The sequence below is a fragment of the Protopterus annectens genome, chromosome 1.part1 (assembly GCF_019279795.1).
Source record: "Protopterus annectens isolate FY-2018-M chromosome 1.part1, PAN1.0, whole genome shotgun sequence".
In the NCBI taxonomy this organism is placed as follows: Eukaryota; Metazoa; Chordata; order Ceratodontiformes; family Protopteridae; genus Protopterus; species Protopterus annectens.
In genome coordinates, this window is record NC_056726.1 from 1,442,094,882 (window position 1) to 1,442,118,880 (window position 23,999).

Below are 23,999 nucleotides of genomic sequence, written 5' to 3' on the forward strand. Positions count from 1 at the left end.
CAGAGAAGTAGATACCAAACAGGAGAGGACCCAGGACTGAACCCTGTGGGACTCCACTCATGACTGGTCAGCAGTCTGACTTGGAGTCAGCTACTTTCACACTGTGGGTTCTACCTGCGAGCCAGTTTGCAACCCACCTAGTGATATAGAAACAAAAAAATCACTGAGCTCACCACCAAAGGCAGTACTTGTGGGAACCAAGTAAATGTAAAAAGCAAACCTGGATCCAGACAGCAGCAGCAGCAGGATTACGTTTTATTCTGTTAATAAAATAATTGATTTTAACTATTTCAACCATTTTTCTTCAGCTTGGGTGGCAGCAGCAGGTTTATTTTTTACATTTACACCTAGTGATATAGGGGTTGATGTCTAGCTTAGTGAGTTCTTCTATGATTCCTAAGTGGGGAATGGTATTAAAGGCCTTGGCCAGATCAAGGTCAGCTTTATGAACCACCTATCCTTCATCCACAGTTCTGGTGACTGACTCAAAGAAGTTGACTAAGTTGAGCAGGCATGATCTACCCTTCACAAAACCAAACTGTGTGGGATCCAGAGTTTGGAGATTCCCTATATCCTTGTTTATTATGTCCATGATGATGCATTCCGTAACTTTGGATATCAGACTTGTCAGCCTAATGGGGCGATAGTTCCCAGGGTCTGTAGTCGCTCCTCCTTTGTGGAGAGGGATTTCTGTAGCAGTGCGCCATTTGGTAGGGACAAAGCCTGAGGTGAGGCTGTGATTGAACACGGCACACAGGTGAGGTGCCAGTTCACTCTGTAGTTCATGTAGAACACAGCCAGGGATATTGTCATGTCCCATAGAAGCTGTATTCTTAGCCTTGGACAGTGCTGTTTTAACCTGCACAGCAGTAATACTGGGCGCCTAGCAATCTACTGGTATTGTGACTGGTCCCTTGGCGGGGGGAGAGAGAAGTAAAGTTGGCACTGAATCTGTTGGTCAGTATATTGGCAATATCTGTTGGCTTAGTATCTGAGGTACCATTGTTCAGTAGCTGAGAGAAAATCTGGGTATTGCTGTGGAGATTCTTTACATAACTAAAGAAGGCCTTGTGGTTGTCTTTACTATCTGCTGAGGCTGATAAGGGAGTTTTTCTAGTCTTGGGACTTCACCTTATTCTGTATCAGTTTCCTCCTCCTGTTGTAGAGTTTGTTTATGGCAGGGGGCCACCAGATTGCCTTCCTTTTTGTGGAGGCGAGCATCTTGGTTCTGTTGGGTATGGTGAGATCCATGTATTAGTTTACATGTTTGTACAGTGCATTGGTGTATGATTTGGCAGTCATGCAACTGATCTCCATTTACATGGGTGCCGTGAAGTTAGCCAACTCTCTTTTTAGTAGCGCAAAGTTAGCTTTGGAGATGTTTTTCATGGTGGTTACCTTTGTGGGGGTGGGGTGGGGGTGGGAAGGATGTGGATTTCCAAGGTGAGTTTGTGATCAGATCTAACCAGGGAGGAGTTGACTATTTGTGTAGAGCAATGGTTACTCATGTTAGTAATGACCAGATCAAGGATGTTGCTACCTCTAATGGGGGTAGGAACGAGCTGGTCCAGGGCATTGGAATTAATGAAGTCCAGGAAACATCAGGCAAGTGAATTGGTACATGAGTAGTTTTCCCAGTTAATGGAGGGGTAGTTGAAGTCACCCAGTATAAGAGTGTTAGGTTTGACCGTAATATTCTCCAGGGTGCTTAGGAGTGTCAGTCTTGGGATATGGTTGGGGATCTATAGCAGGCTACAATCTGAATTGCTGTCTTTCCCAATGTTAGCTGCACCTGAATAGTGGTTGGAAGAAGGAAAACACAACAGCACTGCAGGCTGCATTGTGTGAAGTGGATGTGCCAGGTAAGATCTATAAAGTGTTACATATAAGACTGGAAATGTAAGTAAGCAGCACACAATTCACAGGTTATGTTCGGTAACTTTCAACCTGCCCTTCATTTCTGGTCAACTGCACAACATATTATTTCCAGTTAATATCCCCACACCTTTTAAGGCTAATGATATAGAATGGCTTATACACTGCATGACCCACATTACTGGTCTGATAACTGATGAATGAACAAACACAGAGAAGTAAAACAGAGCTGTATATTTGCAGGCAATAATCCTAATAGATTGTATGATCACTAAGCGCACTACATCAAAATAGAAATAAATGTACAAATAATACTTGTATGGTTTCATATTAGTGTAGATGATGTTATAGCTGGTTGTGTGCAGAATGATTTAAGTTCCTTGCTGCAAAGGTGTGTGTGTGTGTGTGTGTGTGTGTGTGTGTGTGTGTGTGTGTGTGTGTGTGTGTGTGTGTGTGTGTGTGTGTGGCAAAGAGGCTCTATTAGGTATTAGACTGGCTCTATTAGGTAATTTGTGACGGAATCTGGCTTTTTCCTGATCCGTCCCCCATCCTCCCTCTTTTTTCTTTATCCCCTTTTTTTATTCCCATTTCCTACTTCCTTTTGCACCTTGGATTGGTCTTGAAATTGAAGTTTTTTAAATATATTATGATTTTAAGTGAAACATAAACAAATCAGGTTGGTCACTATGAAGTTCTATACAGTGACGGTAGCCACTATCACATCCCATATACATAGCCCACACCGGAACAAATAGCATATAGGTTCATGCATAGAATGTGTTTTTAGCACTTCTACTTTATGAAAAAGGTTATTTTACCATTATTATATGCATACCATGATTAATATAAATAGAATTTAGTATGATGGATTTATATTTCATGTTCATAATCAAGTAGTAATGTTCTATATAAAATATTATATTTTTGTTATATGTATATATATATTTGTCTATGTACACACATACACGATTGAGTAGCCATATGAAGCATACGTATTTAGTGAGAAAGTTTTATTTATTTAAATATTTAATGGTTTTATATGATGAACATAAGAATATTATTTTGTTAATAAATTTAATGGATTTATTATAGACAATATATCCATCATATCATGTTAGCAAAATCTTTCTAGTAGGATCATGATTACTGGTGTATTTTTTAAATAGAAATTTTCTTTTCTTTATGAATTACACTATCACTTGAAGATGTCATAGACATGTGGAGCACTTCCCTTTTAAATTTCTTATTTTATTGCTTTAATTGGTGGGCTTGATTACTTAATTAATGAAGGTTTCTTTATATAAAAAAGGGTGAGATTTTATTATTAATTGTAACCTGATGAAGAGCACCGGGATGGTGCGTGAAAGCGCTTGTTCTTTTTAAATAAAATTCTTACTTTGGATCGTGGTGGTTCCTTGCAATTTCTACACTATTTCAAAGAGGCACCCCTCTTATGTTCTGAAGGTTCATTAGAGTAAGAGTTCAAATGCAGATCTCTGTAGGCATATCTCATGTAAAGCATGATTTTCTACTGTGTATGTCATAGATTGATTTTCCTCATTTCAAATACCTGTCCCTTTTTTTCCCCCTTTCTCTGTCTTGTCTTTTTCTGTGCGTGTGTTCGCACGATGCAGTGCTTAGCTAAAACATGGGAAATGGAGGAAATGAATGCCAGCTTTGCCTGTGCTTATCTCATTTACATGAAGTGTGGCAGTGTGCAAACTGGACAACTGGAGCACCCAGGAAGCAGAGAGGACCCATAAAAGGAAAAATAGAAACCAGATACATTCTGTAAAGTGTATTTGGAACAATACAAGCCCACTAAGCTGTGTTCTTAACCAAGAGACCTTAACAATGATTATTAAATCAGGGGAAAGTCATGCAACTATTCCTGTGACAGCAGGTGTAAGTGCTGGGCTGGTGTGCACATGGTCTTGGGTTCTCGTACACGGGGTGCAAACTGCTTTTTCACTGTAGTTTATAGCAATGAAATAAAACATAGACAAATGTTATTTCAATCATCTTGTGGCAAAATGTGTAAGGGTTGGACTGCCATACACATGGCCCTGGGTTCTAATACACCGTATTCCATGCCCTTTTACTGTTGTTCTACTTCCCATTGTAGTCACTCTCACTTATAACCCTTTACATAGTGGAGCTTTCTATACATACAGTAGCTATAGAATTATAATTTTAGATATGTAATGCTTCACTGCTGCTCATCACTTACCATCATGGAAAAACATTGGAGAAAGGTGCACACCTTTGAGCAGCTTATTTACATGATGGTAAGTGGGACACAACATTTTCAAACAGTGTGCATACTCTATTAAATGCCATAACTGGAATTGGTGGGAAAACATCGCTCTTCATGGCAGGCGTCTGTGGGGAATGTGCTAGATTTAGAGCATAGAGGTAGGGTGTCCAGGAGTCCAGAATTTTTATTGGGCTCCTGGTTAAGAACCACAGCCAATGGCTTTTGTAGGGGACTATTCTAGCCCCCAGTAGAAGTCTGGGGTGTGGAATAGTTTAGCCTGGGATGTATCCAGAGCCACAGGTATCCTGCGCACTGTAGATCAATGTAGGCACCATTATAGTGACCTAAACAGAAGAAAGAGAAATACTATTGACTGCTTGTTCGGGAATTTAGGACTGCAGACATTCCACACCTGTGTAATTACCAACTACAGAGAGTACTTGTAAGACTTAGAAAGCTGAATATACACGAGACTACTATTCATAAAGGTGGTCTGTTCTGTTTTGTTTTTTCCACAGCTGCCAGGGAAAGAGAGTGTAATGTATGAACCCACACTGATAGATTGGCGAGGATGGGGGAAGCATGTGGTATATATGCAGTGGACAAGTATTGTTGAAGCATTAAAAGTTAGACAGTTTTTATTGATATTTCATAGAGCTGTATCAAATTGTCCATGCATATCATAACTGTAAAACTATGTGTTAGCCTGTAGCACTAACTAAGAGTACAATATAACAGTTTAGTCAGAGGCTGTGGTTTCAAAAAACACATTTCCTAACTATGCAATACTGTTAATTCTTCAATAAATATGTAAATTAAGTTAAAACCTCCATACCAGTGGTACAAATTCCCTGCTGTAAAGTGTAATCTGTATAACTGGAACATGCATGTGTGCAATATATAAATGTATCGAGGAGTACTTGCTGCAATCTGTAGTATAGTGTGCATCTGTTATGAGTTTGTAGTCTTAACTGTAAAAGTTAAGATAGCAGAGTCAAACAATTGTATTACTACATCGTATGTGACATATGAAGGTGCTAATCTTATCTCTTTTTTTCTCTCACCCCAACCCTTATCTCTCATTTTTTATTTTTTTATTTTGTTTCATTTTTTTATATAAAAATATTTTTATTTATTTTATTTATTTTCTTTTATGAGTTTTTGTTATATTTTATTATAATAAAATAATTTTATTGCATTTTTATTTGTTTTGTTTTATTTTGTTAATTTTATTATGTGTTGCCAACATGTGTCCATGTCATCCATATGTACCACTTCAATAAATGCTACACAACACATCTAAACCAGCTGGACAGGCTGCTCTCCCTCATTTTACAAAGTACTAGGAGGAGGAGAAGGAGATATCAAGCACTCCAGCCTGTGGCCGATTGAGGTGACAGTGATGACAGTCCAGTGGGTGAGGACTCAGTTCTCACTGTCACCCAGCTTGACGAGCATGGGTTCAAAATGTCCCCACCGTCACCCCAGTCATGATGTCCCCCAACCTTTTGTGTCCATCACCATCCCTGTCTTTTGTCTTATCTGTCTGCAAACTGCTTCCTCACCTACACACTTTACCTGACCCAGACATATCTACATCCCTTGCACAACATTCTTTCTCTCTCTCTATCTCTCTCTCTCTGAAAATAAAAAGATCATCCCATACATAGCTCTCCATTTTGCATCCTTATCTACTTGACACACTTGATTCGATCCAGTTGGCTATACAATATGATTGCATTTTGTTCATCCCTATCTCTGGAAGTGACCATCCAAATTCAGCTATTATTCTGCAAATCTGTTGTTACTGTTGAAGAAATGGATAGCTATGATTATTTCCTACCTCCCTCCTGCAAATTCCTGTTTTGCTTTCCCTTTGTTCTGCCCCTTGCTTGCTCCACACTATACCACTGTTCTATCTACCCCATTTCATTTTTTAATGCATTAATGCTTGAAGGTGCGCATTGTGCACCAACGCACAGCAACTGTAATAGAAAGTATGTAAACGTATAATAAAAAGTATGCAAAAGTATAATAAAAAGTATGTAAAAGTATCAGATAAACAAATATTTGGACCTAGTACCATCTGGCCCCAAAAAGAAATATATCAATGCAGTAACACCTGCTGCCACAAAGCCAGTTAAGCCCCAGGTGTATTGCATGAATTCAATACTGCCAGACTTAAGCAGTGTGGCTTACATTAGCACACTACCTAACTACATGCAAACAGAGAAAAATGAATGGAAATGTCTATTTCGCATGCAACAGGACCCAGACAGCCAAAAATAAAAAAATAATGTTATTGCATTATATTGTTTATTTATGTTCCACAGAAAAAAGAAGAACCAAGGTCCAGATCCACTCAAAAATATTGTTTATTGAGCGGGATGATTCTGAGGAAGTTTCCATTAGAGAGACGAAAGCACTCAATAAACAATATTTTTGAGTGGATCTGGACCTCAGTTCTTCTTTTTTCTGTGAATTATAAGTTGGTGTGTCTTTAACCTTCATTGTTTATTTATGTAAAAGTATTACAGTAATGTGGATTCAAACCCTGTATCATCTGGAATTAAAAGGAAATGCATCAATGCATTTACACCTGCTGCCACATAGCCAGTTAAGCAGCAGGTGTGTTTCATAGACTCAATACTGTCAGAGTTTCAGCATTTGCGCACTGCTTAACTACATGCAAACTGAGAAAAATGAATGAAAATGTGTATCTCGCATGTGCTAACCATCGCCCAAAACTGCTGCTCGCTGCATTATGGAAATGTACGTGTTAAGCTGTATTACTGCTGCGGACTGTCCATTTTCTGTATATGACATAAAACTAAATGTGGAAGCATTGCAAACTGAGGGCCCTATATAACAATATGTCACATATTTTATTTTTATTTTATTTATTTTCCATTTGTTTACCAGGTTATTCCAACTGGACACAAAGTAACCATTTTCAGCAGTTGCATGGGGAGAAATGCTCCAGATACATAGTAAAAAAATTATAAAAAAATAATAAAAATTATAAAAAATTATATAAAGATAGCTATTTTGTACAAAGAGCATAAAACATATAAAAGGAATAAAATCAGAATTTTACAAATGATGCAGCATACAGTGGTTAGGATATTGAGAAACCAATTAAACAAGATCTTATACAACAAATATACAATTGCTTGAATATAAATTCAAAAAGAAGTTTCCACAGACAAACAGGGTTATAAACTAGGAATCATAACTATAAGGGTGGCCTGAACATCTGGTTCACAGTACTATGCACTAAATGAAACTACACAGTACACCTGTGATCTAGGGATGTTGAAAGTTAGGAACAGGTGAAATTAGTCTGTTTCTGAAAAGGAACATATCCAAGTTTTGAATAGCAGATCTTTTAGTAGGAATTTGAAAGTATGTTTACTATTTAGACATCTAATGTCAGGGGGTAGAGAGTTCCAGACCTTAGCAACTGCATAGGAATAAAGAGATTGGCCTGAACTATGTAAGCAGTTAGTAGCAGTCAACGGGGTGATATTGCAAGATCTTAGTTGACACGCAGTATTATGGAAGGTGAGCAGACCAGAGAGGGCAGGTATTTTATTTGGTTGGTATAGCAGTTGATGGGTCAGGAGAAGTTGATTGCAATTTAGTAGGTCAGGGAGTTCTAACCATTCTAGTTGTCTTAGGGAGAAGCAATGGTGAGAACAAAACTTAGCTTTGGTTGCAAATTTTGAGATTTTATTGTAGCAGGTAGATAATTTCAGGAGGTCAGATTTGTTTAGGTTAGCTAGAACTGGGGAAGTGTATAGTAAGGTGGAGAGTAGATGGGTATGAGAGATAGGGACTCGGTCTTCCTGTGTGAGGAAGCTCTTGCAGCAGTAGAGTGAACCTAGTTTTTTATGAACTTTGGCAATTGTTGGTGCTATATGTTTGTCAAATTTTAGGTTTTGGTCAATAGTTACATCTAGTAGCTTGGCTTGAGTTACTGGTGTGATAAGGGTATTGTTGGAGGATGCTATTGAGAATGGCGAGGTAGGGGTGAACATTTTGGATGAGTGGAAGATCATGAGTTGGGTCTTAGATGGGTTTAGTATGAGTTGGGAGGAATTTAGCCATTTTTCTGTAATAGTGAAGGCTTCCTGGGTTCTGTCTTGGAGTAATTGTAGAGAGGGAGCTTTGCAAATAAGGGTAGTGTCATCACCATACTGTACTATATTAGTTTGTTGTGTAGCCAAGGGGATGTTATTGGTAAAGATGGAAAATTGTAAGGGACCAAGAATGGATCCTTGCGGAACACCTTGTTCCACTGGGAGATGAAGGGAGAGAGTTATGCCATTTAACAGCTTGTTGCTGGAGGGACAGATTATTTTCAAGCCACAGTAGAGACGAGTTATCCAGGTTGAGCTTAGAGAGAGTTGATAGTAATTTGCAGTGGGATACCATGTTAAATGCCTTTGACAGCTCTAGGAAGACAACAGATACTAAGTTACTGAGATTTCTTTGTTCGTTGACATGGTCAGTAAAGGATATAAGGCCAGAGTTGATACTATGGTTTGGCTGAAATCCATCTTGGGAATTTTCTAGCAGGTTATATTGAAGAAGATGATTCAGTAGTTGGGTGTGTACACATTTTTCTAAGATTTTTGATAGGGGAGATAATATAGCTATGAAATGATAATTACTAAGTTCTCTTGAGGAACTACCTTTGTGTAGGGGGACAATGTAAGAAAATTCCCAGAGAGAGGGGACAGTGTGTTCAGCTATGAATCTATTGATGAGTTTGGAAATAGGTTAAGCAATGTCACAGGTGGCAATCCTGAGGTAATCAGCGGGGAGTTTATCAGCAGCAAGACTGGTGGATTTCAATTTGCAAGGTGTTTAAGAATTAGGTCAGTTGGAACTGGTTTAAGAGAGAATTGGGAGTTGGTCTTATGGTGACAGTTTTGTATTTTGGGGGTATTTGTAGTAGCAGTGGGGAAATTGTTGACTTTTGGATGAAGGCGGTAAAATAGTCATTAAACTGGGTGGCAATGTCGTTGTTACCACCTTCAATGTTAGGGTTTGGGGAGGTGATTTTGCCTGGTTAGAAAATGTGGTTGATTCCGAACCAGAATTTTTGTGGATTGTTGTAGTGAGTTTTTTGTAGCTGGATATAATAACTTTTTTTGTCATTACATATTTGTTTTTTTTTTTTTTTGCTTTGTTTCAGAGGAAGTATTATCGATTTGTACTTGTTTTGTTGGTACGCAAGGCTGTCCAAGCTATCTGTCATTGTTTGAGTAAGGATCTTGTGTCCTTTGAGATCCAGGGGGCTGGGTTGGTTTTAGTGTGAATTATACATTGTGGGGCCATAAGATTAAGGATACATAAAAGGGTAGCATTTAAGTACTCCATGACTTCATCTAATGGTAAAGTTTTAAGAGGTGACCAATTTATTTTTTAAGGTGTTGATGAATTGGTCTGGTAGGACATTTTTGAACTATGGATAGAAAGTAGGCTGGGGGGTTTTATGGGTTTTGCGTGCTGTCTTAGTATGAATGCGGGTAGGTGATCACTAAGGGAGTTGGGTAATGTACCAGGTATATTGGCAGATGAAGGCTTGTTGGTTAGGATCCAATCTAATACGGATTCCTTTTTGGTGGATTTGTCTACACGAGTGGGAGTTTAGATAAGTTGTGTGAAGTTAAATAGGTTTAAATGGTACTTCGGGGAGGGGTGCCATGATAGATGCCCAATCAATGCTGAAGTCCCCAATGCATCCATGTGCCCCCCCCCCCAAGCACTGCAACCCTAGTGTCTCAGTACTTTTTCCACACACATATATTAGCCACAATACAAAATGTAATATCAAATGTTCTGTGCTATGCAAGGCACATCAATCTGGTAACATGAAAAACTACACCTATTGACCCATACACCTGAAAAGCTTTATCTGTAAGGCTAGGGAAGGAATCAGCATTGATCATATCCACAGGGACATAGGTGACCTGCAACACACTTGACCTGACTCATTTTGTTTCCGATAGGTGTAGATCTTGCTTATTGAACCTTGTGGACATCTTGGATAATGACCCCAAAGACCTGGATGAGGGATAACACGACATACCACCTATATTGAGTGATCCAAGGCCTTTTAAACTATCCCCCATTCATGTGTCATAGTGAAGATCTTCCATGTGGGAATTAAGCCATACAGTAGTAGAGAAATATGCAACTGGCTCAATGACAGAACACTCACACTGTCAAAGGTGGGGACTGCACCTACATCACAAGTCACTTACCATTACAATACCACAAGGATCTATGCTGAGCACTCAGCTGTATGCAAACTACTTTCCTGATGTGCAGGCAATGGTAGATGGCCTGTGGTTTACCAAGAGTGCAGATGACTGTTGACTGGATACACTGATATAAGGTCCCTTAATTATGTTTATATATAACAGAAGGGGTGCCACACACAAATGATTGGTGCCAAACTCACAGACTGAAACTTAAAGCATAGAATGCCTCATTGTCCCCTTTAGCAATGAAGTACTCATCTACTTATGATATAAATAGCATGCCTGTAAGCTCAAACACAGTGTTGTGAGACTTGGGAACACATGTTCATAGCAGTCTACACTTTTAGCACTATGTGTCCATAGTGGTGACACACATACTCTGCATTGCGCACATCATACATATGGAAATTACATCTAGTGTGGTCATAGCTCTGCTGAACTCTACCCCTATCAGACCACTAATTGAGTGCAATGTTCCCATCTGTATGTACCTCACCAGACACCTGCAGCAATTGTAGAAAACACAGATTTGTACCTGGGAGACTCCAGGGCCTCCAAACATGACATCCATAAAAAGATTGAAAGTCCTGTCACTGTACATGGTATCATGCAGGCTGTTGAGAGATTACCTACGCTTGCCCTACAATGTAGCCTCAGATCCCACCCTTCTGGAAATGCAAAATATCTGCAAATCAAATGGGACAAGAATAACTTGCTGCAGGGTTCTCAACCAAGCCTGTGGCATAAAGAGAACATGCTGAGGAGACAGATATATCGCCTGATGATTCACCCTCCTCTGTAATAGTCTCTTAATGTGTGAAGCAGTGCTCCTGAATGACCATGTTCAAGTGCAACCTTGAATACTGGTTGATTGACTGTAAAGTCACCTCTGGTATGGCAGCTATGTCCCTCATGGACAGGGTCAGTTCGTGCTGCTCAAAAAATCATACTGCTCAAAATGACCATCGAACTATGCTCAATATGGGTACTTGATGGGTACTTGTGTTTGTACACAATTAGGCTTCTAATCACCCTAGGCCATCAGGCTAGTAGCCTCCTATGAAGCTATGAGCATATGCAGCCCAACCAATATCTTGTCTCCCATATGGCCTGCTGATGTCATCCACTATAAGTTGTCCTACAACCGTATGAAAGCCAGACTTGTTCCATGGTGAGTGTGTAAAGTACTGTGTTCTGTAGTCTGTCTACTTAGCTAGATAGGTATTCTCACTACAGTCACCTCAATGTGTGTGTGTGTGTGTGTGTGTGTGTGTGAGGTCTATATTATAACATCGAAGTGTCAAAACTTCGAATGTTATAACATCGAACCCAAAACAACAAAAGCTGAAAACCCCGAAGACTGAGAACAGCGATTTTTTTTCTCCTGAGAAAAGAAATCGCTGTTCCAGTACAAAACACGAAACACAAACACTACAAACTATTTACCCCCCACATCCCCCTACTTAAATATACCAACTCCAAGATCGCACCACAGTGGAGGAAATAGCGAAGCCGTGGAAATGGCCTCTGGGAAAGAATTAGATGTTCCGCGGCTTTGATATTGTCAGTCTTCGAGGTTTCAAGTTCAATGTTATAACATTCGAAGTTTTGACACTTCGATGTTTAGAGTATTTTCAACAGCATGTGGAACACTGTTATTTTCTCCTCAGCAGACACCCAACACTTTATAGCTGATGGCATCAGGTATACAATGTTGTGTGATACACTCCAAATCAGGCTTGTTCTGTGGCTTGTGTGTAAAGCACTGTGTTCTGTAGTTTATGCGCTTAGATTGGTAGGGGTTTTATTCTCACTGCAGTCACGTGTGTGTGTGTGTGTGTGTGTGTGTGTGTGTGTGTGTGTGTGTGTGTGTGTGTGTGTGTGTGTGTGTGTGTTTGTGCACTTTGTTGACATTACAGATAGCATTTTACATCAGCATTTGAGACTGTGTTTTCACCACTTTTTTCTTCCCAGGCACTGCCGATGTCATCAGCTATGAAGTGTTGTCTGACACATTCCGTGCTGGACTTGACCTGTGGTGTTTGGCTTAAATACATAGTTCAGTAGTCTGTATACCTAAATAGGAGGGAGTTCTTGCTTGACAGTAGAGAGAACATTTTATAACAGTATGTGTGACATTGCTTTTACCATCTTCTTCTCACCAGACTCTGCTTATTTGCAGATGTGCAGTATACCCATCAGGGCAGGGTCAGAGATGGCCTGTAGTCCAAGTGCAAGTCACCTCATCCTTTCTAATGCAGATTTCAGGAACAGGGCTCTCAGTATATCCACATACATCATGGTATGGTTTGTAGAACCTGTATTTCCTTGGTGTGAAACTGCTGTGGTCTGTCCATCTGCTGCAGCAGCCTGGTGATGTACATGCAAAAGGAAGCAGTATAATGTATTAGCATTCAGATGAGGTTTAAGTACAGTGCTGTTATTTCCTCTTCAGCTCTGGATACAATGGCCCGTCCTCTGTGGTGCATGATGTAGCTTTTCCATACCACTGTACACACTTGGTTGAAGTTCAGAATGCTATCTACGAGTGTTCCCACATCTTGGACCACTGATTTCAGCATATGGTGAGTGTTGCCAATGGTGTATTTACAAGGAGATTCATAAAGCACAAATCCTGACACATTCCATGTTTATTAGAAGACCATGTGGCATTGGCACCAATCATTTGTGTGTGTTACCTCCTCTTGCAATATAGTCACATCATTAGCAGACTCAGTGATTGTGACCAATATGCATGAATAGTTTCATAGGTTCATAGATAGGTACTAGTCTGTCGTCCCTGGGGCCTATATAAGCCTAGCCAAAAAGGTTCTCTGGCTTTCGCCACCCAAGAAAATTATTTTCCTGTGCTCCTATCAAGCAGTGCCGCATAAGTGATCCCAGGGGTGAATTTTCTATTTCCCATCCAGTTGTCAAGGTTTTTCTTAAAGAGGGCCAATGAGGAGCTTTCCTTGACATGAATGGGTAGTTTGTTCCAGAGAATGAGAAGCCTCTGGGACATGAAAGTATCTCTCCAACATGTTCTGTTTATTGTGGTGGCAAGGTTTAAGTCCCTGGAGCATGTGGTTCAGAGAGATTGTGATTTCTTTAAGTGTAGCATGTCCAACAGCTCTCGGTTTGACATAGCTTTGTATGTTAGGCAGAGATTGCCTCTGAGTAGGTGATATGAGATGGAGTAGAGCTTAGAGCTAGAGTTTTTTGAGACGGTCTGCGTATGGCATCTGTTTGAGGCTGCTAATCCACTTATTGAGATATTTCAGTGCCCTTTCCAATTTTTGTAGGTGTCTTGTGAGATACATGCCAAACGGGGCATTGTCCTCTATAATAGGTCTGATGAGAGATGAGTAGAGAGGAACAATGACCTCCTTTTTTCTAGAGAACCATTTTGTGATGAGGTGTGCTACACAGAAGGATTTCCTGACCACTGTGGTGATGTGGTTATCAAAGGAGAGACTACTGTCCACCTGTGTCCCCAGGTCTCTTATCACACTTTCAGTGTTTAGTGAGCTACCGCCTATGTGGTAGTTAATGGGTACTGTGTTTTTCCCAAAGGGGATGGCAATGCACTTCTTGGCATTGAGCTTGAGGCCATAACTTTGACACCAAGCATCTGTATCTGTGAGGCCCTTTCGTAGAATGTCTACATCATTAGGTGATTCTATTATGGTTCCCAATTTGCAGTCATCTGCAAACTTTGTTAGCAAAAGATCTTCTGTGTTGGCCTGCACTTCAGAGAAGTAGATGCAAAACAGGACCCAGGACCAAGCTCTGTGGTACTCCACTCGTCACTGGTCTGAAGTCGGACTTGGAGTCGGCTACTTTTACTGTGTGAGTTCTGTCAGTGAGCCAGTTGGCCACCCATCTTGTGACATAGGGATTTATGCCCAGGTTAGCGAGTTTATCTATAATTCTAGAGTGGGGGATGATATTGAAAGCCATGGCAAGGTTAAGATAGGCTATGCGCACTACCTTGCCCTCATCTACGGCTCTAGTAACTGCTTCAAAGAAGTCAATTAAGTTTAGTAGACATGATCTACCTTTTACAAACCCAAACTGAGTGGGGTCCAGAGTTTGGAAGTTACCTATGTCTTATAAGCTCCAAGATAATACATTCCACGGCCTTGCAGACCAGGCTCATCAGGCTAAGGGGCAGTAGTTTCCGGGGTCTGTGGTGGCACCCCCTTTGTGGAGTGGGATAACTGTTGCTGTGCACCATTCAGTAGGCATATAGCCTGAGGTGAGGCTATGATTGAACATAGTACTTAGGTGAGGTGCCAGTTCGTTCTGTATTTCATGCAGTATGCAGCCTGGGATGTTGTCTGGTCCCATGGATGCTGTGTTCTTGGCTTTGGAGAGTGCAGTCTTTACTTGTTCATCTGTGATTACAGAGGCTTTGCATTCTTCCGGTATTAAGATGGACCCTTTGGAGGGTGAGAGGGGGGTAACGTTAGCACTGAACCTATCTGCCAAGATGTTGGCAATATCAGTTGGTTCTGTATATTTAGTGACATTGTGCTGTAGCTCAGAGCAGATCTAACTGTTGCCATTGAGATTCTTGACATAGCTGTAGAATGATTTGTGGTTGTCTTTGGAATCAGTGGTGATTTTATTTTCATAACTGGCTTTGGAGGATTTTATGAGGGATCTCAGCTTCTTGCTGAGGCTGACCAGGGAGTTCCTCCAATCTTGGGATTTTACTAGTTTGCAACAGCTTCTTCCTTCTTTTGTAGAGTTTGTTTATGGCAGGCGACCACCAGATTGGCTTCCTTTTTTGGAGGATAGTGTCTTGGTTCTGTTGAGGATGGTACAATCCATGCACTCGTGTATCTGCTTATACAGTGCAATTATGTAAGAGTCAACAGTCATACCTCTATTTTCCATCTGCACGGGTGTTGTGAAGTTTGCCACTATTGTCTTAAGAAGCATAAAGTTGGCTTTGGAGTAGTTTTTGACAGTGGTTTCCTTAATGGGGCGGTGGGGGTGGAATGTGGATGTCTAGGGTGATTAGCTTGTGGTCGGATCTGACCAGCTAGGATTTGACCTCTGGCATGGAACACCAGTTACCCATGCTGGTAATGACACAGTCCAGGATATTGCTGCCCCTGGTGGGGGTGTGGACAAGCTGATCCAAAGCATTGGAGAAAATGTTGAGTGAATGAGTTGGTACATGAGTAGTTTTCCCAGTTGATGGTGGGGTAGTTGAAATCGCCCATAATTAAGGTATTGGGCTGTACCTTAATATTTTCCAGTATCTTAAGAAATGAAGAATGGGAATCCTGGGGCATGATGGGGGATCTGTAACAAGCTACATCCTGGATTGCAGTCTTGCCTAGTGTTAGTTGCACTTGGATAATTTCGGATGCATTATGTTGAGCAACTAGCCTGGAGGTATGGATATCCTTAATGAATATGGACACGCACCCACCTTTAGTGTTTCAGTCCAGTTTAGGAGGCCGAAAGGTGTGGTATGAATTATAGCCTTGTAATGCAGGGGTGCTCTCTGGAGTCTTGAACCAGGTCTCTGTCACTGCACAGATGTCGATGTTCTCCATTTTAAGGAGTACCTCGAGTGAGTGCATTTTGAGGTTTAGACTTCTAGCATTGAGTACCATTACCCTCAGAGTTTGCTTGCTTGTACCTGTTATGGTGGTGAATTTAGCATTTGAACCTTGCCTAAAAAAGGCAATATAGGGGTGGCAAAAGCCTTAGCCAGTATCTGGAATCCCAAGGGCGACAGGTGCAGGCCATCTCTGGCAAAGCATTGTGGTCTGTCGACCATGTCATCCCAGGCAGACAGATACTGGATCCCCTTAGAATGACACCAGAAGCTTAGCCAATTTTTGAAGTGAATCATTTTGTCCTTGTACTGTGGTGTCATTCTGGGTGATGGTAGGATGCTACTCAGGGCTAGGGTCATACCTGACTGGGTTACAAGATCCAAGAACTCCTGCATGTCTCTTTTCATCAGCAAATGTGGTATGCTAAAGGTTGTATTTTGTAGCTTGTACTGTTGAGAAATATATTCCAAACAGTATAGTGCCCAACACAGATCATTGGGGATCAGCAGTGGTGACAGCTGCAGTGGTAGAGGCTGATTCACCAACTTTCACAGTATGTGGTCTGTTGGTGAGGGCACTGGTTAACAATCTAGTGATGTAAGTGTTAATCTCCAGGTTGTACAGTTCGCAATGATGCCTGAGTAGGGGGACTGCATCCAAACTCTAGGACATATCAAGATAGGCAGTATGCACTGTGCTACCTTCATGTAGTCCTATCACACAGAAACAATGGGCTGTGACAAAATCACAGATCATCTATAGCATGACTCAGAACATACAGCTTCCTGGGATTGTTTGATACACACTTCAAGACACCCTCCATATGGACTATGTTCCCATAGAAGGGTGTACATTAACGTGCATCCATCTTAGTGGACTTAGGACAGCACCTGATGCATGCATGTACAGACACATCCTAACTATCCTGATCTGTGAGGTAGACCAACATGTCATCATGGACCTTCTCTAAATGGACACTAGTAATAGCCTGGCTGTGTGCAACAGACATGTGTGAGTTTTTGATGCTTCATCTGTGTCTGTTATATCTGTCGGATGTCCTCAAAGAGCATCATCCTGTGTAACTTGAAAAGGCCAAGGCAGTTGACAGGAGTCCACACTGAGGTGTTCACTCCACAATGATAGATGTAGCCATCAACAACTATATCAACAAGGGAATAGAGCAGTGGAGCAAATAAATGTCATCTAAATATGTAGAAATGTGTGAAGTGACCTATAGCTCATGTCCAGTGATCAAGTGTGTACATCAGGCTGTCTGATAGGCCATTTCTCATCCATGACTGAAATAACAGATGTCAAGAATGACATACAAATCCTGTGTCCTAACAGCTGTCTGGAGGACTACAGATTGTGGACAATTATTGACTCCAACTGTGATATTGGTATAATACAGACAGCATCGATACATATCAAAGATTGCTGCTACAGCCATGACAACACATGAGATGAAAAAAAAACATGTGGGGATTTGTTTTGTTATGCAAACAAATGTACAAACCAGGGATCATGTAGACATTACACACTATCAGCAGAGCAGTTATGTGTCCTGTGTCCTGGGATATATGATACATGGATTGTTCACCAGCATGTGGCCATGGTGTTGAGTACTCCCTGGTATGTAACACAACTACTATGTGCAGGACATCCACATGAAAAGCCAAAACACCTTCACGGTTCACAGCCTTCACCACACCAATACCTGAGTACAGTGCACCCTTCTTCATGTCCCTCCATACACATCTTCCAATGATGTGTAACTGAAGTATACCACCTTGGCCACTGTGAGCTGTCAGACAGCTATTTATGCATACCTAGATATTAGTTTTGTTGCATAAACATTACTCTCTGATGGCACGGAACCTGCATCAAGGTGTAATACCACAGGCATGTATGATATCTCTTTCATTCATGCACTCGAGACATTTAACGACATTGATGGAATAGTTTACATTTGTGACAGTGCAGATTGTGCCATATATATCGCTGCCATGCACTCCAGTCAACTAACCTGTAGTCATAATGCCAAGTGTGTCTCCTCACACCTCACAAATATGTTTGTGTTAAAAGTGTGTGCTTGATTGCACTCATAGATTGCTGACATGTCCTAATAGTTGCATAAGTGTATTGGTGCAGAACCATCTATGCTCACTCAGAAATACTTATGTTGTCTCAGAGACTTAGGTATTACTGGTGGAATTATTTTGATATTGTCCATGATTGTACATGATGGATTTACTGTTGGCCATTAGCCTGTATCTGTGTCCTACTTGTTGAAAGCCTCTGCTGACAATACAGGCATACTCAACCAAATCAGTTTGCATGGCTTCACAAAATGCACCCAACTCAAATTGTGTTTAACATCCCTGTTACATGTCCTCTCTGTTGTTCATGTCTGGATGCGTATATCACACAGACATCCTCCACTGTTATGTCACCATGTGTGTCAGTCACATCTTATTCATTTGTCAATGTGAAGTCTGTGATGTGCCAGGTGGAGATGTGATTAGTGTTCATGCAGCAACTATCTTCCTTTTATATTTTCTCATGTGTGTTTCACCTGTACTCCTTCTCTGTGTTCATCCTTAAACTTCATGTGTGTCCCTATTCAATAAACACACTTCCCATGACTGTTTCCTATAAATGGCAGTCATTTACCCTTACATGTCATTGACACAACTTGTATAGACTGCCTGGAATGGGACTTCACAATGTACACCACCATATGCACTGCCCTGTCCTGTCCCCGCAACATAACACATTAATATATGAAAAACCCTGGTGGGCCGTGCAGCATTCCACACAATCCTGCTAGCCCAGTATGCTGGACTGTAACATTGTCCTGTCTTGTCCCCTGTAGCATAATACATTAATATATCAAAAACCCTGGTGGTCCATGTGGCATTCCATGCAATCCCACTAACCCAGTTTGCTATGCAGTAAGACAGCCTTGTGATGTCCCCGCAAAATAATACATTAATATAAAAAATCCCTGGTAGTCTGTACAGCGTTCCATGCAATCCTGCTAACCCAGTTTGCTGTGTTATAACTCTGTCCTGTCCTGTTCTTGCAACATATTACATTCATATGTGAAAAACCCTGGTGGTCCATGTGGTATTCTGTGCAATCCCACTAACCCAGTTTGCTATGCTGTAATACTGTCCTGTTCATGCAACATATGGCATTCATATATGAAAAATGCTGGAGGTCCTTGTGACATTCTGTGCAATCTCACTAACCCAGTTTGCTATGCTATAACACTGTCCTGTCCACGCAACATATTACATTCATATATGAAAAACCTTGGTGGCCCATGTGGCATTCCCTACAATCCCACCAACCTCATTTGCTATGCTCTTGCTTTACATGCTTTCCTGAATGCCATGAAACCCTGCTTTTTTACTTTTGAGAGTGGGCTGTGACATGAATATTCATTAAGCACTGTTGCTCACTGTGCAAATATGCAAACTCCATGCAGGCTTCATGTGGAGCTTATTGAATTCCAGGAATAATATTCACTAATAAATCAGAGCCTGCCTTTATATTCTTTGATATGGAAAAACTATTTGACATGGTTAAATGGAAATACCTCTTTGAATATTTGTGCTTTATGGCTTTCCCAAGGATCTTATTTCTTTTTAGAAAATGTTAACGTTTAATGTTAAATTTAGACAATTTCTGTCTGAATCCTTAGAAATTAAAGATGCCCTCACCCTTTCATACTGTATTAGCATTGGCAATAAAAGAAAATTTATATATTAAGGCGATGTTTGTGGGAGAATATTATGTGTCTAATATTGCATTATTTGCAAATGACACAATGTTAGGTACAGTGGATATAAAAATCTACACACCCCTGTTAAAATGCCAGGTTTTTGTGATCTAAGAAAAGGAGAACACAATAAATCATTTCAAAACTTTTCCCACCTTTAATGCAACCTATAACCTGTACAATTCAATTGAAAAACAAACAAATCTGTTAGGGGAAAATATATAACAAAAAAAAAGTACAAAAAGCTAGTTGCATAAGTGTGCACTCCCTTAAATTAATACTTTGTTGAAGCACGTTTTGCTTTAATTACAGCATTCAATCTTCTTGGCTACACACCTGCCATCAATTAAAGATACTCTAATCAACCTCAAATAAGGTTCAGCTGTCCTAGTAGAATTTTTCTGACATTTACTCAGTTGCCTGCTACAGCAAAAGCCATGGTTCGCATAGAGCTTACAAAGCATCAAAGGGATCTCATTGTTGAAAGGTATCAGTCAGGAGAAGGGTACAAAAAAAGTTCCACAGCATTGGATATACCATGGAACACAGTGAAGACAGTCATCAAAAAGTAGAAAACATATGGGACAATAGTGACTTTGCAAAGAACTGGATGATCCTCCAAAATTGATGAAAAGACATGACAAAAAGTGGTCAGGGATGCTGTGAAGAGACCTACAGCAACACCGAAGGAGCTGCAGGAATTTCTGGCAAGTACTGTTTGTGTACTAGATGTGACAACAATCTCCCGTATTCTCCATATGTCTGGTTTATGGAGTAGTGTTGCAAGACGGAAGCCTTTTTTTACACAGAAAAACAGCTAAAATGTTCAAAACAATACAAGTCTCCCAAAATCATGTGGGAAAATGTGTTATGGTCTGATGAGACCAAGGTTGAACTTTTTGGCCACAATTTCAAAAGGTACGTTTGGTGCAAAAACAACACTTCACATCACCAATAGAACACCATCCCTACTGTGAAGCATGGTGGTGGTGGTATCATGCTTTGGGTTGCTTTTCTTCAGTTGGAACTGGGGCTTTAGTCAAGGTGGAGGGAATTATGAACAGTTCCAAATACCAGTCAGTTTTGGCCCAAAACCTTCAGGTGTCTGCTAGAAAGCTGAAAATGAACAGGAATTTTATCTTTCAACATGACAATGACCCCAAGCATAGATCCAAATCAACAAAAGAATGGCTTTACCAGAAGAAAATTAAAGTTTTGGAATGGCCCAGCCAGAGCCCAGACCTAAATCCAATAGAAAATCTGTGGAGTTGCCTGAAGACGGCTGTGCATAAGAGATGCCCTCACAATCTGATTGATCTGGAGCACTTTTGAAAGGAAGAGTGGGCAAATATTGCCAAGTCAAGATGTGCCATGCTGATAGACTCCTACCTAAGAAGATTGAATGCTGTAATTAAATCAAAAGGTGTTTCAACAAAGTATTAGTTTAAAGGTGTGTACACTTATGCAACCATCTTATTGTATGTTTTTTTATTTTTTTATATTTTCCCCTAACATATTTGTTTTTCAATTGAAATCTACAGGTTATAGGTCACATTAAAGGTGGGAAACATTTTGAAATGATTTATTGTCATCTCATTTTTTTATATCACAAACACCTGGCATTTTAACAGGGGTTTGCACACTTTTTATATCCACTGTATAACAGACAAAAATTCATCAATTAAAAGAAATATATAACATTATCTAGGATTTTGAGAAATTTTCAGGTCTACATTTTAAAAATGATAAAACAAAATATTTAATTTTGAACAGGAATTGACATTCCTCAATACTTACAGATTTTGCTTATAGTCAGTAGTCTATAGATTTTTTATAGTCAATAATCTATTGAAAAAATATATTATTGCAGTATATTTTTTTAACATCCCCCTGTTATGTCAACAATATTAAAAAGGAAATAATTTAAGAGTGTTATATAAAAGATATAAAATGAAAAAGTAGCTGTTTGCTTTTAGTTACTTTTTCTATCACTAAAGGATTTCTGGAGAGTGCTAGTTCTTTAAAAAGATAAATTACTGAAAGAACAATAAGTTAAGAGGATGGTATAACTACTTTCTGGAATTTTGAATTCAAATTATTCCTAAAATCAAAAGACTAGGTTAGAATTCAAATTATAAGGAAATATTCAAATAGTATAATTACAATAGCAGTTCAAGATAAAAAATACATTCCCCTGACTGCTGGAATATTTATGTCAAACTGTCTATGAAAACAAACCCCCCCTCTAATAGTCTATCCAATATATATATATATAAGCTCTTATTAACTATAAGGGAAAAATTAAATTGGAACTTATGAACTTCATTTTTGAAGAAGAGGGAAATAACATTTCTGAAAAGGATAAAAACTAACATTTTTTTTTCCAAAAGCAAAACAGCTTCAGTCCAGCTCTGTGTGGGTCTATGACTGGAAATGGGTATATCATGTTTTTTTTACATTGATAGGAGAGCTAGAATTAAGAAATAATGCAAATAAAAATGGCATTTGTTGGAGATGTCTCATAAAATTAAAAACCTAATTGGAAATGTATTATTTGACTGTGTTAAGGTAAAATGATTGTAGGGGGAAATTCATTATTTTTGCAAGCACTGTAATCAGAAAGTTTTGTCTTACAGCGTATTTTGCTCTATTCAATGCTTCTATGCCCTCTCTTAATAAGGATGATCAATGCAACATACTGTGGAATATTAAGGTGTTGAAAAGAAAATCATTAGAAACTGGAAGAAAAGTGTGTCTCCTCTATTTGAAGAATTTTCTGTAACTTATGGAAGAGATAATGAACAAATAATGAAACTAAGGAAATAAGATCTACTCAGAGGATCACACATAATCCATAGCATACAGATCAACAGTTTATCTAAATTATAAAAATAGTTGAAAATTAATGTCTAGCAATAAATATGTATAAAAAAACATGTTTCAAAATGGGTCCAGAATACCTACTAGATTAAAATGCATAAATAGCAAACAGTCTGTGTAAATACATACCGTACAAAATACATTGTAATAAGTTCAAAAGTAATTTGTCAAGCTGTAATATTATCACTGGTTTTAAGTTGGAGTCTTACTATTACTTTTTGGATCATCATTTTATCTGTACCAGAACTGGTCACCCCAGCTAAAACAATTCTATTAAAATATTGTATTCATACAGTTTATGAACTAATATGTAAACAGCATATGTCACAGTCAATTAAAGTTTATAGGCAGTTCAACAATATAACCACAATGTTTTGTTTAAAATAACATTAAAATTGCATATTTTCAGCAATTTATAAATGCTTGCAGTAGCACATAGTTCTTGTATCTCATAAATATTAGTCTATCTCTAATATTTTGGTATATAATGATTAATAAAAGTTAATAGTTAATTCAACAGCTGCAGAGAGTTAATAAAACAGTTCTAAGTCATAAATAAAATTTTGTAATTGCAAAAGAATAAATTAATCAAGTTAAAACTAAAGCGGACACAGCTCATAACTAATAAAATATTTTCGCAAAACGGTCTGTAAAAAAGTTGTTAAATACATTCAGTTTTAGTAGTAATACTTAATATCATCGTATTGACTATGTAAAATTGCATTTTGACTTTTTGTATCAAAAGAAGACTAAAGGTTTTGTTTCCTAATGCGTTTTCTATATAATCTGATCAAAAATACATATCAGTCTAAAGTGTTTTGACTATGTTTTAAAATAAAAAGACGGAATTGTTAGAGTGTATTTAACAGTAAATAAAGACTGAAAGTAATTCTGTTACAAATACACTCAAATTAACTCAAACTTTGGCACTCTCCTTTGTTAGCCATACTGGCTAGATTGGGACACTTAGACAAATGACAAACAAAGTTGGATTCAAATATTTAAAAAAATAGAGCTTCTTCTTACATGAGATGGGAGAGGAAGGCTATGACTGAGATGCGGGAGCTTTATTTGACATAAGGAGTAATGCTAGATGAATTCAACATCTATGGCTTTAGCTGCAAGGGCATGAAAAGGCCCCAGTTGATCTTGAACTGACAGTGACTTCCCTTACATGTGAACTGAGCTTCTTCTAGTTCTTAATATTGTAACAGTAAAATCACAGCAGCAATAACAAACACAAAACTTTAAAGTAGTGTGTCTTTTTCCCAAACAATATAAAGAATGGTCATGACTGTTTTATGGTGGAATTTTATTCCCTCCAACATGCTGTTTGAATGAATAAT